The 15,949-nt window shown below is 43.3% G+C and overlaps 2 protein-coding genes across 11 annotated transcripts in view; one reads left to right on the top strand and one right to left on the bottom strand.

Moving 5' to 3' along the window:
* PEAK1 (pseudopodium enriched atypical kinase 1) overlaps nt 1-15,365 on the bottom strand; it is a 106,403-nt gene extending 91,038 nt beyond the window's left edge. For 3 of the 5 annotated variants that reach the window (XM_064668458.1, XM_064668459.1, XM_064668451.1), the window contains exon 1: nt 15,245-15,365. The gene's annotated coding sequence lies outside the window, so the exon portion shown is untranslated. Of the gene's footprint in view, nt 1-8,321; nt 8,420-8,866; nt 9,010-15,244 lie in introns of those variants that run through there. The other 2 variants (XM_064668456.1, XM_064668453.1) reach the window with 2 other exon arrangements.
* A 240-nt stretch (nt 15,366-15,605) lies between these two features.
* HMG20A (high mobility group 20A) overlaps nt 15,606-15,949 on the top strand; it is a 39,415-nt gene continuing 39,071 nt past the window's right edge. For 2 of the 6 annotated variants that reach the window (XM_064668464.1, XM_064668466.1), the window contains exon 1: nt 15,607-15,841. The gene's annotated coding sequence lies outside the window, so the exon portion shown is untranslated. Of the gene's footprint in view, nt 15,842-15,949 lie in introns of all 6 variants that reach the window. The other 4 variants (XM_064668460.1, XM_064668462.1, XM_064668467.1 and 1 more) reach the window with 3 other exon arrangements.

The following is a 15,949-nucleotide window of genomic DNA, read 5'->3' on the forward strand; positions in this document are numbered from 1 at the left end:
TACTAACATTTTGAAACACTTCAGCCCATCTATCTTGTCTCTCCTTTCTTCAATATCTATTTCCTTAATGGATAAAGCATGAACTTTATCTTCTTAGAGTATGGAAATGCTATGGACTTTTTAACATGTAAAACTAAGAGCTGGCAATCCCCCTTTCCAAAACATGAAAAATAACTCACAACATTGAGCTATGCCTATTTCATGATACAGACTCTTTTCTATAGAGGAAAGTATAAATAGTGTCCACAGCTGTGCAATTTATCCTCAGCCATTAAATGTCTCCACAGTCTTACAACTTCTAAAAGTGTCTGCACTGCCTACAAATGAGCTGCATTAATATAAACAGTGCAGGAATGTCCAGAGAGGCTCTAAAACAAAAGCCCTAAGAACAGACCTTAACTAAAAAGTGGCACCTTCGGATTTAAAAAATAAGAGCTCGTAACTATTTCACAGTTGATCAATTTGCCAAGAACCCTTTCCAGTGTTTTGATCCCTCAATCTTGAATTCCTGGTTTAGATGCCTGGAAGGAAAACAAGAGCTTGTTTGAAAAGCATGGAGCCAACCATCCCCTCTGCACTGTGCTCATGGACTGCAGGTACTGAGCATCCCACCTTCCAGAGTCATCTGGTTTGACCAAAACACCCACCACCCTCCTGACAGGAGAGATGAAGAAATAACCTGCAAAGACTGACAGAAGAGATGATGAAATAACCTGCAAAGACTGACAGATCAAAACAAGGCATCAGCCCCACAGGCAGGCACAGGGATACAACTAAACTTGGGTTCATTGGCTCAAATCCTAAATAAACAAGTTCATTGCACAGATTATACAGTTAAAAACCCAGCACTGCTCACTAACAGCACTCTGCAGAGGAATAAGTGAGACTAAAATAAGCTGCACACTGTATCTTATCTCCATTTTAAGAATGAGCAAGTTTCTTAACCTCTTTGTCTCAGTTTCCAAGGCTACAAGTGAGGCATGACAAAGGCAGGAAGAAAACTCATATTTTTGGCTCTCAGTTTTTTCTTTTCTGCTGTTCAGTCATCTTATCTTCCTAAACTCTGGGATTTAGTTATTTAAGCACAGATATTATTCTATGTTCAGCCTGGGTTTTTGGCGATTTTAATCGGTTTTTCTTTTTGCAAACGTGACCAATTGTTTCGTGATTAAATTTGATCATTTCTTGCCTACATGCACTTGGAAACAATCAAGGAAACAATACCCTAACCAGTACTAGCTGGGGAAAGGACACATTTCTATAAAATAAAGTTAAACCAAACAATTTTTAAAGGTATGCAAACGACGTGAGAGAAGACAGGAAACCACATTTAAAGTGCAAATCAAACCCATTGTTTCGTAAAATTTCTGGATAAAGCTTGGAAAAACGGGGCTTTTTCTACTTTTTCTCCCGCAGATTTTCTTTGTTCGCTCCAAAAGTAAAAACAAAGCAACAGGAAAATGATGTTCCTCCTCCGCAGAGAAGCACCGAAGTCTCCTCCCCCTTCCGAAGGGGGATCGCAGTTTGCCAGCCTTGGCAGCCGCTGTGGTATTTAAAATAGAAACGAATCCCAAAACGCGATTTGGCAAAGAACCGCTGAAATATTCTGTTTTCCCTCTTTTCCACTTCCTTTCTGCCGCTCTAATAATATGTAGGGATGCTTTGGGGCACCTCGGGGATGGAAGGCACCCAGAGAGGACACCCGGACAAAGAGCCCGGTGAACTTTAACACACATGCAACACATGGACCAGACAGAGCAGCTTTGTGCAGAGAGGGCTCCTTGTATGGCCACGTCCCAGACCCGCTGGGACACTTCCAACAGCTGCTCTTATTCTTTCCCACAGCATGAGTTTTTTGCGGGAGGCATCCTGTGTGTGCCTCCCGAGGCCCGGGAGCATCAGCTCCCCGACGCTTCCCAAGTTTGTACCAGGTCCCTGCGATTTTTCGGCCCACGTGGAGAGAACTTTTCATAACACGAACTCTTCACCTACAGGGAAGTGAATCCTACAAGCCAGAATACACAATATCTCACAGATATTTCAGACCACGCTGCGTTGGAAGAAAAGTGCAAAATATGAGAGATGGCTCAGAGATATCAACTCCTTAGATATCAACTCTTTACAGGGATATCTGAATACACAGCCAGACTGAAGCGTGATAGCTGGAGTCAGTATGCAAGAAACTCCACCTAAAACAAATTTTTTGAAAAAAAAAAGGAGTTATTTAATATGAAACACAACTGGACACTGAACGGGAAAAATAAACCAGTTGTCACAGATGTTTGAAGCAACAACAGAAAGCATGTTTTACTAACGGAGGTAAGAAGTTGGATGTGAAAAAAACATGATAGTTCAGCTTTAAAGAACTGTTTTCAACAAGAGGAGCAGATTGTGTGGCAGGTATAACCACTACTTCATTGGACTTACATCTTTAATGCCACTGACTTTTCACTAACTAGGAAGTGTTGTATATAAATTAATCCAGCTTATTCACTCACAGAATAAAAGATGTTAAGTATTTCTGAACTCACAAAATATGAGCTTTAACAAGCAACTAGCCAGCCAGGAGACTGATTCATTCAGTAGCTTCAGTTTGAAAGACTGGCAAAATGTCTTCAATATATTTATGCAATAGCACCACACTACCAACACAATCATGTTCAGGATCTTGCAACACACCTCCAGAAAACATCAGGACCAAAACTTTCTCATTCCAAGAGCAGAGAAACCTTCCAAGCATCAACATTTTGTCTTCTCTATTTTTTTAAGCTTTAGAATTTTTATAATCTCATCCCGAGGCTGACACTTTGTCAGCAATGGAACTGTTCAAAGGCAGCAGCAGGAGGACTGAAAGATTGATTTCACACATCATTGGTGTAGGCACTGTTTGTAAACTGCTGACCCCAAACCAGGGGGAATTGCGAGGGCCTTGCACATCGAATGGAGACTTCCAGCTTGCAAGACAATTTAAATTGATTTGAAACCCCAGGTTAGCCTGTCAGTTTTTCCTAAAAAAACCCCCCAAGTTTTAAAGGAGTTCATTCTAAGAGTCATATTAGCCCACACAAGCAAATCAGCACATTGTTCTGATTTCCCCTCCCTCAAAATGCATCGTGTCCTCACTCCAGTGCTACTGCACAAATAACTCAGGGCTTGCCAAAAGCTACCACCAAGCTCTAATTACAGCAGCCCTATTCTGTATATTCCTCAATCAAACAAGAACTAAATCAGCCTGCTAAAAAACCAGGCTTCAAAGTCTCCAATGCAGATTAAGAAATAAATCTCTGCAATAAAGTATCAGCCATCTCAGCCTGCTTCAGAACCTCGGTGCAGAAAGAGCTTCATTTCCTCACTTAAAGATAAGGCTGTGATAAGACTGCTGTGCAAAAGAAAGGACAAAAAGCACCAATTAATTGTACCAAGTTATTTTAAGGAAGAGCATTGCTGCTAAACGTTTCAGGCAACTTACTGGTATTTCCACATTGCCTTTTTGGCTGCTCTTTTCAACTGATTCAGCTCCATGAGTTGGAATGCTTGCACTGGCAAATTTTTTGTCATTTTGTTGAGAAGACTATGCCCTATTTTAGATTTCAGTATATTTTACACAAGAGTTAAAAAAATTATGGGTGCACATCATTCTGCCAATCATTCTCATCTTACCAAGCTTTTGTCATGACCTGACAATACCAAAGGACTTGAAGGCATTTTACTGTTTTACAGACAGATTGTTTGATCCCTTGTCACAAATGATGGAAAATGTGGTCTTGAGGTCAACAATAAGACTTGTAAAAATGGTGTTTCCTTACTTTAAAAGTATCTTTTCGGTCTCTGACTTGCAGTATAAAGCCATGCTCTAAAAATAGCACAAATCTATTTTAATCTAGTGCTCTTCCCCTATCTAAAAATTTAAATTTCTTATTAAAACTATCTGAAAAACCGAGCAACAAACTAAGCATTATCCCAGTTTCCAAGTTTTTCCTGTTTCTGAACCATACAGAAATTAATTCCAAAGATTACTCCCAAATCACATGGTAACTTCAAGTATTCAGCCACGAGAAAAGTAAATACTCATCAGCAGGTTTGACCCCAAGCTTCTGATATGCAAGGCAGCCCCTTCCAGCTCACAGGGAGAAATATTTAACTAGCAAAATGTACAGTTGCTCTGGACTGACTGTAACACATGACCTGGCATGTGCTTTGACAGCAAGTCATTCAAGAAAGATGACAATACAACAGAGTTACAAAACCAAAACACAGCAGTGCCAGGATAAGCCTTTAGAAACACAATTTGTGATGTAAAGCCATAAATCTTTAACATTCAGACTAAAGACTGGAAGGTTTTAGAAGCAGCAGCCTAACTCAGCCCAACTGCTGAGGTTAAAAGACATACCCAGAATGTATTATGGCAACTAAATAAATATTTACCATGGCTGTTTTCAGAAGGCTGGGTTAGCAAAGTGACTAAGACCACGAGAGTGTTCTGGATCCTCTTTTAAACACTGGAATAATTGACTTCAGGCAAGCCAAGCTTTTAGTTCTCTTATTTGTAAAATCAGTAAAATTATGGAGTTCTGGGTTTTGATAGGAGTGGAGTTAAAAAGCCATTTCACTGCACTGCCTATCTGCTTCCAGCACACAGGCAACTGGGATGCTCATTAAATGTCTCCTCAACCAGCACCTTAAAGGAAAAACAACTTCAGCAAACCCAAGTCCCAGCAAATTTCTGGAAAGATGGGAATTTCAGTCACTCTCCCCATAGTGAAACATAGTTCCTGTGCTGCCATGAGGAGGTTTTAAATCACCACTACCTTCTCCTGCACTACTCTGCAGATATAAATGGACTCTTCCCAAAATATGAATATAGCTGGAGATTCAACACTACTTCCTAAAACAGCATTAATAGCCACTTGAAACAAATATATCTCTAAGATATACACATAAATTTGAGCTCAGACACACATAATTCTCAGTATGAAAATAGAAAATGTCTCTTCTTTGAATGAAAGTTTGTAGAATATATTTTTTTCCCAATAATACAAAAAAAAGTTGATTTTGGGACATAAATATTTTCTTAACCTGTGGATTTCAGAGCAACACAGTGTAGAATAATCATTTTTGTCCAAATCTTCACGGCCAAAGATAATCACAATCACTCCTCTTGAGCTATTGACTGAAATCATGTAGCTCAACTTTTACTGTTACTAGAATGGACCTGTCAGTATTTTCTATGAAACTATAAACACATTAACACATGTAAGATATGAACCAGCAGAAGTGGCTGCATGGAAATGCCAGAACTGACTGACTAGTCTGCAGAGCCAAACAACAGAATAAGCCATAGCACCTAAAATTATTTCTCCAAGTATATTTTTTTCCCTCCACTCAAAAGACATTCTCTTTTCCAAGTCTCTGCCTTTTTGCCACATTCCAAAGAAGGCCCTTTCAGCCCCAAGTCTGCTTTGTCCACCAGCCTCTAATCATGAAGAGAAAGAAGAAATAATGCAGAGAAAATTAGTAACTTGAGCAAAATTTCCAAAACCTAACGGCTTCCACAGTTTGTGCCAATATTTCCTCAGGAAGTAATAACTTTATACAGAGAAAATTCTAATGATTTTGAATTCTGTAAGCACTAAAGAAAATTTAAGCCTCCCCTACAAACTACAGGGGCCTATTGGTCTTAAAGATCAAGAACACAGGAAAATATATCCATTTTTACATGGTTACAAACAGTAAATACGTTAGCAGAGCCAAGACAAAACCTTGAGGTCATGCTCAAAACTTTAAAAAACTTCAGAGTTATGTAACAAAAAGCATAAAACTCAAGAGAATTGTTCATCTGAAAAATATGAAAAAAAAACAAACAACCCTTTCCAAACAAGATATTTATTCCAACACATCTTAAAGAGGCTGAAGAGACCAGGTCCCCTCTATCTGCACACTGTGTACAGCTTTTCCAAAAGGAAATGCTTATCACAGCCCCTGGCAGACCCTGTGAAATAGTGCAGACACAGCAGGGTCACACCAATTAGCAAAGCAGCATCCAGAGAGACAAGTCATCTTCATCACAAGAAGTCTTCATTTTTCTCTCTCATGGAGAAAATAAAGAAGACAGACCTATATTTCAATATTTTTTCCTTATCCAACGGCCAGATTTCTGATTTTTCAGGTGCTGTGCAATTAACTTCAAGAACCATATCCCTTTTGCTCTCTGTATATTCTGGTTTTACCAGGCACTGTTGTGTGCACTCAAGGATATGAAGTGATGAGTTCATGTGGTGCACAGAGTGTGTTCCTTACCAGCCTGAGAAAAGCACCTCAGGAAGACATGATTGTCCATTCTCCTGCTTTTTTAAGCTCTCAGAATACAAATTGAGTCTAGTGCATCTCTCAAATTAATGAACAGAGTTTCTTTTTTGTGGTGTGACAGCCCTCCCATCTAAACTAGATCATAAAACCACTGCCAAGAAAAAAAACAAGTGTGTTCAAGAAAAACTGTTATAGGTGCAGAGTGATGACTGCAAAAGCACCTCTGAGACAGCAAGTCCTGTACTGATGAGTCCCAGGAAGGATCCAGGACCTGCTCAGGCTTTTAGCTGTCCCCTGGATAGAATTTTTCAGAACTCTTGTAAGAGATTATGCAGGCAGGGCAAATATTTTACTGGGCATCATCCAGTGAACATTTATATATCTGATACACATTTGCCTTCCCTGCAGAGCAGTTACCTCTGCAACTTCTGGAGGAAGCCATGGGAAAAGAGTGATGGGAATGAAACCTTGACCCATGTGACAAAACCAATTACAAGTAGTTGGAATCTACAGATCTAAAATACCTAAGTCACAGACACTTGTAAACTGGCAGGAGAAAGCCAAAAATTACACCACCCCCACCCATTTTGCCTTATGTTCACAAAAGGAAAGAAACAGAGCTTTTAAATTATAACCATAACTGTTCCCTTGAATACAAGCCTGAATGCATAAGTGTCTGGCTTATTACAAGCAAGAAAGACCCAAGAAGCCACATCCACCTGCTGTAGAGAGACTGATAAGAGATGGCTGCTCTACACTGTATACACTAATGACAGTGCCATCCTTTTTGGGAAAGCAGAGCTTTCATTTGTTTAGAAACTGATACTGATTTTCAATTATTTCACTTGTTCGGTAATTTTTTAACCACAGCTCAGCTATTTGCATCCAGCACAATCAACAGCAACTATGAACCAATACTGGCTGCTTATTTTTCCAGTATATTTTCAATCTTTTATTGAGATTACTCGATGGAAAAAGTACATCAACTCCTTTCGTCAGCATGACAAAAAAAATGTTCAGTGAATTACCCACGCAACACAGTTGCAGGGACTATTGGCTGAACTTATAACCCCTAAGTCAGCAGGGGGGCTTACCACTGAAGACAATATTCATTATATGGATTAATATTTCCTCCTGCATTCTACAGATTTCATTTTGTTTGGCTCTGTAACAACTTTTTCATGAAAGCACCTCAAGTCAGCTTTCTATGCAGACAGAACAACATTTAATATGCAAAGAACTGCAGGCACTGAACTCCAGGGAAAAAACCCAATTATGTAACATTTGATATCTTAAATCTAAGTCCCACTGATTTAAATGCTGTTGCTTTGGTATATCACCTGTTTACTGTTTTTTTTCCCCTAAGAATTATTAGTGTATGCATGAACCTTCCATCAGGTGCCCTGGCAGTTGTGTAGGAATGTTTTAGAAAATACTATTAATTCCACAGCCTTTTCCATAATCCCCTCTGGGGAGGTTGAGCAGGAACCCCCCCTTGCCCCATAATCCACGCTGGTTATCTTTTTCAGCATGTTTCTATACAACACTGTTTCTCACTCGGCAAATTTGGCTTCAAAAGGTCTGTGTGTTGCTATCTCCATTGTTCAGGAATAGCTGTGTTGATTTACACTGATAAACAAAGATAATGTACAACCATAGGCAATGAAGTCAATCTGCAAAGGACAGAGCAGGAAAAAAAGCCTGCAATTTTATCACCATTATGTACTACAAAGAAAAATTACAGCCTTGGGGGGAAAAAAAAAAGGTGGGGAGTGAGAATTGGATGTCTTTCTTTTTAATGAACCACCTCTTGCTATTTCCAACACCAAGCAATCCAGCATTATTTGCAATAGTGTATTTAAAGAATGTATTTGCTGAACCCTGCTGAGTGGCAATTCCCGTCAGAAAGGGACCTGATTCAGCTTCTCCCTTTGCAAGCAACAAACAATCAGACACTTTCACATTCCAACAAGCAGAACAACAGAGACAATTATGCAGAACACAGGAGAACTCACCATGACTAAAGCTCCAGTGCAGCTGAGGAATCTCCATCTAAACCACTCTGCAATCTCACCTTAAACCTGCAAAGCTGTCGCAGGAGGTTTTTCATGGCAACTGTTACTAACAGTGTCTCTCTTATCAACTGCTAAAAACAGGTACTTTATATACCAGAGTGCAACACTCCTCTGATGTACCAGTCACTGAACAACTCGCCTAAAAGAACCACCTTTGGAAGAGATTTGCTTTGGCTCTAAGAAGATAAGTGGGTTAACTTGTAAGGGACTGTGAACCAACACCCTGCCTGCCAACAGGTCCATGGAGCAAGATGCCAGTTGGGATATGGCAGCTGGGACTGATACAGCTCACAGGGTAAATGAAACACATGTTGAGCTCCGAGCTCTGCTTGTACTGACATTTTTTCTCACAGGGATGCTGCCCTTGCTGCACAAGGAATACTTACAAGGCAAAATTCACAGGCACAAAATTCAGCAAGCTTTGTCCTAACACACCTCCATTTTCTGCACTTCCCAAGCAATCTTTTCTAGCCAAAACCACTGACCTTTAAACATGGATCTGTCTCACGTTAAGGCCTGCAATAGCACTTCCAAAATTTGGTTGTTGTAGTTGAAAGGTATGTTATCAACAGCTTCGTTAGCAGCAGAGCAGGTTTGAGCCTTCCTTCCTTGCAGGTTGGCTTCCTTCCTTGGTATGTTAAATTAAAAAAAAAAAAATCACAGTATGAAAACACAATTTCATGTAGATAAAGCTCTAGAATAGCCAACATTTATGGCTGGGATGTATGTTTAACAGCAAGTTCAGTGAACTGTTCCACTGACTACAACCAACAGCAAACTGTTGCACAATCACAGCCTGTGTCACTGATGATACAGAGATCTTTCATGTGCCCCTCACTCCCTACATCCTCACTGTGAGCTGTCTCCCTGCTTCTAAAAACTGAGAATGTCTACAGTTTACAGTACCAAAGTCATTAAATAAACTGTCCTCTCCAAAGATCATTCCAAACAGCAGGAGTCACCCTCCTTAACCATATAGTTACAGACTCAAAAGTCTGAGACTGGGCAATATTGTGCAACCTGTTTTTAAGCAAAACCACCCAATCTGGACGAGGGAGGCAGAGCAGGACAATTAGCAAGGCTCAAAGCAAATGGAAAAACAATTACACAACATGAGTTACTCCCCCATGGAAAACTCCTATACTAATATTTATTCTCTCTCAGCTGGTATATATTTGCATTTAACTTCAAAGTTTATTAAAGCTATGTTGATGTAATTGTGAACCTTTACAGAGGGAGTCAGTGATTTTAATGGGGTTCCAAACAGGCTCAGGGGTCACTCTGCAGAAGACTACTAGGATATAAAACAAGGTAGAGAGAAAGGCAGTACTTGCTTGAAATAAAAAAGAAGGTGCTAAAAGACTTAAGAGTTACCCAAGGACAGTTTCAACTCAAGAACTATGGTAATTTTGAGTGTCTCTATTACCTTCAGACATGCATGTTTCTGAATTTACTGGCCAATTTGGGGGGAGATTACATATTTTTAAAACCATTCTCCTTCCTCTTGCTGCATTAAAGAACTCCACAGAAAGGACATCAACAAGTATAAAAGCAAAACAATGACAGTAAGAGGCAACTTGGCAGCAAGAGCATCTGTGATATACACAGAGACTTACCAAGAGGGAATAGATGTGAAGTCAGTGTGGAATGATGTCTATATTTGTTCATGTTTATAACCTAGACTTAAATGTCTTTTTAATGTGAATGAAGGTTTTCCTGACAGTAAGACCCTCAGAGGTGAAAGATGTGTATATATATATATATATAAATATATACATGCAAAATTTACATCTTCTGTATTATATACAGTCTTCCTCCTTTGGTGAGCTTTGCAGAGAGGCCTGTATAAACACAGGCACGTATCCAAGAAGGAACATTTTAGGGTTGACATCAGTTTTACAAAAACACAAAAGGTCAAACGGGCGAACGTTTCACTGAACAGCTTCCTACAGAACCTCTATCCAACAATGCAAGAATCCAAATCTGCTAAAACACCCAGGACGTTGCACTTGGCAAATTGTGTGCTAGTAGCAGTATTTTCTGAAATAGCACTGACTTTATCAAGTCAGGGATCTTACTTTTTAGCACCACACCGAACTGGTGTCTCAGACAAGATGTTGCTAAAACAAGTATTGCTAGAAGCCTACAATGTTTAGCCTGGCAGGGTTTTTATCCATTTGTTTACTGTGATTTCAAAAACTTTGCTAAAAACACCTCCTGCAGTCAACAGGGAGTGTATTAAGACAGTTGAGCATTTATGTTTCAGTGCATGTAAGGGGTTTTTTTAACTGAAATATTACTCTCAAGTAAAATGTGGGATAAAGTCTACAAATGGGAAGATTTTAAAATGTCTTTCCCAGTTAATATTTATAATTTTTTGCACTTTAAAGGGATGAAATACTCATTCCCTTCCATGTTGAGCATTTCATGGGGAAATTATCCATCCTCTGCTCTAAAACCTGCCAACCAAGAAAAATATTCCTAAGCAAGAACTCTGAAGGCATTTTGAGATTCAGATAACAAACTAATGCTCTTAAATACTTTTTACACACCATATTTGCCCATCTTTTAAACATAAACATAACTATTTGGTGATCAAAGTGCAGATGTTCAATAAAGATCATTGTAATCCTGGTTACTGTGACTATAATTTGTGCAAAAGCATCTCAGTTAAGGGCAGGCCCATACATAGCAGGTATGGGCAGTGAGCCTAAGGGACCTATTTGGAGATTTTTTCCAAGTACTCACACAGAAAGGAAACTAGTCAGGGTGACAATTTTCCCCAGAATCAAAGACTTAACAAAGAAAATCCATTAGAGATTGATTACGAAATACTTCTCCAAGTGGTGTGGTTTAAAACTGATTTTATCCTCATCCTGCCCAGCAATATGTGATTACTGGGAGGAGAGAAATGATGAATGAGGCTTTGAGGGGTCCTGAAATTCTGTTGTTATCGTTATCACCTGAACAACCCCAAAAACATTTGTGGTATAAAGCCATTTTGTAACTTGGTGAGCTAACAGGGTAACTTTTGTAATAGCTGATGGGGTCCCAAAAGAAATTCAATTTGCAGAAGGTGACCTCAGAGTTACACCCACCAAGTAGTTTTCCTCTATCCATATTTTCAACTATCAGGCAATCTCAAGTTAACTCAGTCCACTTGAGGAGATATTGGGAAAGAAATTGCTCTAGTGACTCAGGCACTTATCTTAGGAAAAAGGAAGCCTGAAAACTTCTTACATGGTTGATAATTTCTGCTTATGATCTGGAAAACACAGAAGAAAATACAGAGCCCGCAATACTAAACCACAGTTTATGGAAATTTGAGCTCAAATATTGGACAACTAACTAGAACTGTTACCAAGTAAAACCAAGTCATTTCTCCTTGCTGCTAACAGTGCAGAAATTCTAAAGTTGTCACTTACACCTCAGTGTATACTGTTGACTTGCTCCACTTTACCCTGTTTTAAAACAGTGAAAGTCAACTAGCAAGTCTTATTCCAGTTTGCAGCCTGTATTTTTCCACCCTAGATTTAAAAGTGTATGGTAATGGAAATGGTATATTATTGTGCTGATACATATGAAACAATGCAGGCATTTCAGCCTCAGGCCAGTGTAAATCCCAGAGCAATACTCAGTCCTTACACAGCAGTCATGTGGGAGCACAGGAGGGTGGGAGGACTGGTGATGCCAATAAAGGCTCTGAACAAGGTCCCCACACCAGCCTGTCACAGATAATGCTCTCAGAGAACCTGGCACCAAGCTCCTTTGGGGATCAGCATGGAGAACCCACAGCTTTTCCCTCTTGGGACTGGAGCCCCACATCTCCTCCTCCAAAATCCATGCTACTCTACAGGCACAGAGAGTGGATTTTGCCTCACTGGTGATTTTTGGCTGCCAGTAGCAGCCAGTAAATGCTGCATATGGCTCCCAAAAAGCTTTACATTATTTATTTGCACTTTCCTTCGGCTAATAAACCCAAACATGTTTTACAGATTATTATTTTTGTACTCTAAGTAGGTTAAAAACATCTGGAGGTACTAATAGCAGAAAGATAAGAAAGTTTTCATTTCAGCTTCCCTGTGTCAGGTGCTTTCTCTGCGAGCTCTTTTCACGTCACAAGGGACTCGCTCCACCACCTTCCCGGTGCTGTTCACCCTCTCCTCACTGTCATTTGCATTTCAATATTCTCCCCATACCCGACTGTCAGCTCTGACACACCGACTACACGGGAGGGAGCAGCTGGGCAGGATTCCTGGGGAGCTGCAGCAGCACAGGAAGTGGGAACACTGTGGAAGCTGGCAGGAGACAGCCCTCAGCCCAGATCCCTACCTGGCAATCCCAGAGTGGACCTCTGGGGCTCTGTTTTCAGGGGCTGGGGAAGAGAAGGTCCAAGAAAAAGAGAAAGGGCTATTAACACCACCTGAAACCCGAGCTCATCAGAAAGCAGCCAGAACAACAAGAGCAGTGACAAGGAGTAAAGCTGCAGATCCCCAAAGAGAAAAGGGAAACCTGGGCAACCAGCAGGGATGGGAGGGGCCAATCCTAAACTGGGATGAGGGGCAGCTGGAGGGAAAAGGGCAGTTTAAGAGCAAAGACTAAACAGGAAAAGGGAAAAGGAAAGGAGAGACACAGGAGTGTAAATTCAGAAACAAAGTAGAGAAAAACGTGTTACAACTTGTTAACTTAGAGTAAGCTTTTCGCATACATATTTTTCCTAGCATGATACAGAAGGTTAATAGTGATTGCCAATGTCTGTGACCCTAACCAATAACTTACAATAGTTACCATTATATTTTACAATCCTGTTTAGGCAAAAGAAATCAATATTTAGGAGGCATTTAGCCAAACAGCATCTGCCCTTTACTTTTCTTTAAATGACTGATTCCAACCAATTCCTTCACTTGGAGAGTAAACAGAAAAGAATATGTATTTTGGTAAACATGCCTGCAAGTGGATTTTCTAAGGAGCTGAAAAGTCAGAAACACAAATTATCCAAGAAGTTGAAACGGTACTTTGCCTCCTTGCTCTCTCTGTCACAGAAGCAGCCATAACTCTTACCCATACATAGGGAATGCTGTTGCTTCAAAATAACTGTATATTTATTTACATAGTTAATGCCTGTTCTAAAACAGAAGGAAATGCAGACATTGCATCCATTATCAACTGCAGCTGGGTAGAAGTGCCTACCAGCAGCAAGGCCAGGCAGGAAAGTCTGCTGGCTCCTTGCTCTGTAGCTGGTGCCTCCTGCCCAAGCCCAGGAATCACCCCCTACCTGCCACTACTGTGCAGGTGAGGCACTTGAGGCAAACAGAACTGCCCAAAAAATGTCATTTAAGAAGTCTGCGAATTAAGTTATCTACATGAGATATCCTAACAAGAAGGTAAAGCCATCAAGAAATGAACACAGATGATTAATCACGGAAAGTTACTCATGGAAAAACTGGTAACTCACTTCTTGCACAGTTCTACGTTTTAGAGACTAAAATGAGATTTGCCTGAAAACACACAGAGCAGTAACTTTGCCAGGAAGATGCTTCATCTGGATAAATCATCTTAGCTACTTTCCAGACAAAACCTTTTAAACCACTGTGAAACTAGATTACGAGCTCTAACTGGTCAAAACGACCAAAGAAAATCTCCAAAAGTATTTGCTGCTCTGCTACACCACTGGAATCAAACTGTCTAGATGAGGCTGTAAGTCAAAAGTCACACAGAATTAAGCACATCTAGTTTGCAATAAAGGTACTCACTCAGCCAGCAATTTTAAACAAGTTCAACTTAACTCTCTAACTATAGAACCTAATCACAGGAATTCCATAAAGTCTTGGCTCCTAAAACAACTCCATGTTCTTTCCTTCCTGCCCATACATCTCCGTGTATTATTTTTTCTCTAAATATCCGAGAATAAAGTACTTTAGCAGACATGAGACAGCCATTAAGCCACAAAGAGCAAGGGGAAAAACTTTGGAGGCACTTAAGAAGCAATTAAAGAACGAAAGCCAAGCCCTACAAAATTAAACGGCAAAGACCTAAAATAAACAGAAATCACGTTCTCTAAGAAGGGACCCCTATTAAATTCGAGGTCAGAGATCCACCACACAACGCTCCTGCTCCTCCTTGTGCTCACGGAGGGGCAGCCTGGACATTCTGTGTCAGGTATCAGCTGCTCCGTAACTAACTGACCATCGCAAAGTGCTTTCATCGCTTCCCTTGCTGTCCCGGTGCAAATCCCAGCCTTCCCGGGCTAGCGTCAGCTTCACCCGCTGTAAAAGCTGGCGAACAGATCGACCCACCTGCAAGTCCAAAATAACCTCCGAGAGGAAGGGAAGCACCGAAGGGAGGATGGAATGCGGCTACACACGTACACAGCAACGCGCAAAGCCTTTCAAGTCAGGAATTCTCGGTAATAACAGAGCAGGGGCAGAGCCCGGGCAGGGGCAGCATCCACCCGGCACCCACAGCGGCTCCATCCCGGGGAATTCCTCGAAGGTGTCAGCCCGGCGGCGGCGGGCGCTCCCCGGCAGGGCGGGGGATGGCGGGGCGGGCACGGGGAGCGCCCGGGGCTGCGGGCGGACGGGCGGGCAGCCGGGGCCCCAAACCCCGCCGGGGGCGAGGGCGCTGCGCGGCCCCGCGGGGGCCCCGGCGCGGCTGAGCCGGCGCCAGGCGGGCTCTGCGGGCGCCGCTCCGACCGGCGGGGCCGCGGCGAGGGGCGCCGGCGGGACCCCCGCGAAGGGGCGGGCGGGCGGGCGGCAACTGCGCCCGCGGCTCCCCCCGCATCCCGCCGGGGCCCCGCCGAGGGAACCCGACCGCCGCCGCCCCCCGGCCTCCCCCCCGGCCACCACCCCCCTGCCGCCCCTCACCTGGCGGGGGCTCCCCAGCCCCGCGGCGGCTCCGTGCGGGGTCCCGGTCCCGCTCCCGCCGGGCCCCGCCGAGGACGCGGCTCCCGGGACGGGGCTGCGAGCGCCGCGCCCGCGCAACAACCAACTCCAGGCGCCGCCCCTCGCGCGCGCACCGCGGGGGAGCCCCGCCCGCCGCCCGCCTATTGGCTGCGGCCGTGAGGGGGCGTGGCGCCTCTGCGGGAAGACTACAGCTCCCGGCGTGCCCCGCGCGGCCCTTTAAAAGCGTCCCGTCGGCCTCCGCGCGTTCGGAACTAGTGTGTTTTCGTCCGCGGACGTGAAGTAGTCCCGGTGTGTTCTTTGCGCTTCGGCCCCGCACCGGGTCGCTGAGTGAACTGCGATGGCGGGCGGTGGTCTTTGGGCGCTCCCGACCCAGCCGGGCGTTCTCCCCTTAGGCTCCTCCTGAGGAGAATGGAGGACTGGTGTGAGGTGGGAGCGGAGGGATCCGAGCGGCCGGGGTTGCGGGGCGGTGAGGCGGCCCTGCGCGTGCGGGAGCGCGGCGGCTGCGCGGGCTGAGGGGTCGCGGCCGCCCCGGCCCTGCGTGGGAGCCGCCGCCGGCAGGTCAGTGGCGAGCACCGCGGGCCCGCCGCCTTCCCTCGCCCGTGGAGGGCGGGCGGCTGTGGGTGCTGCGGGCCACCGGTGAGGGGGCCTTGGGAGCCGCCGGAGCTC

Source organism: Pseudopipra pipra, chromosome 12 (assembly GCF_036250125.1).
Source record: "Pseudopipra pipra isolate bDixPip1 chromosome 12, bDixPip1.hap1, whole genome shotgun sequence".
NCBI lineage: Eukaryota > Metazoa > Chordata > Aves > Passeriformes > Pipridae > Pseudopipra > Pseudopipra pipra.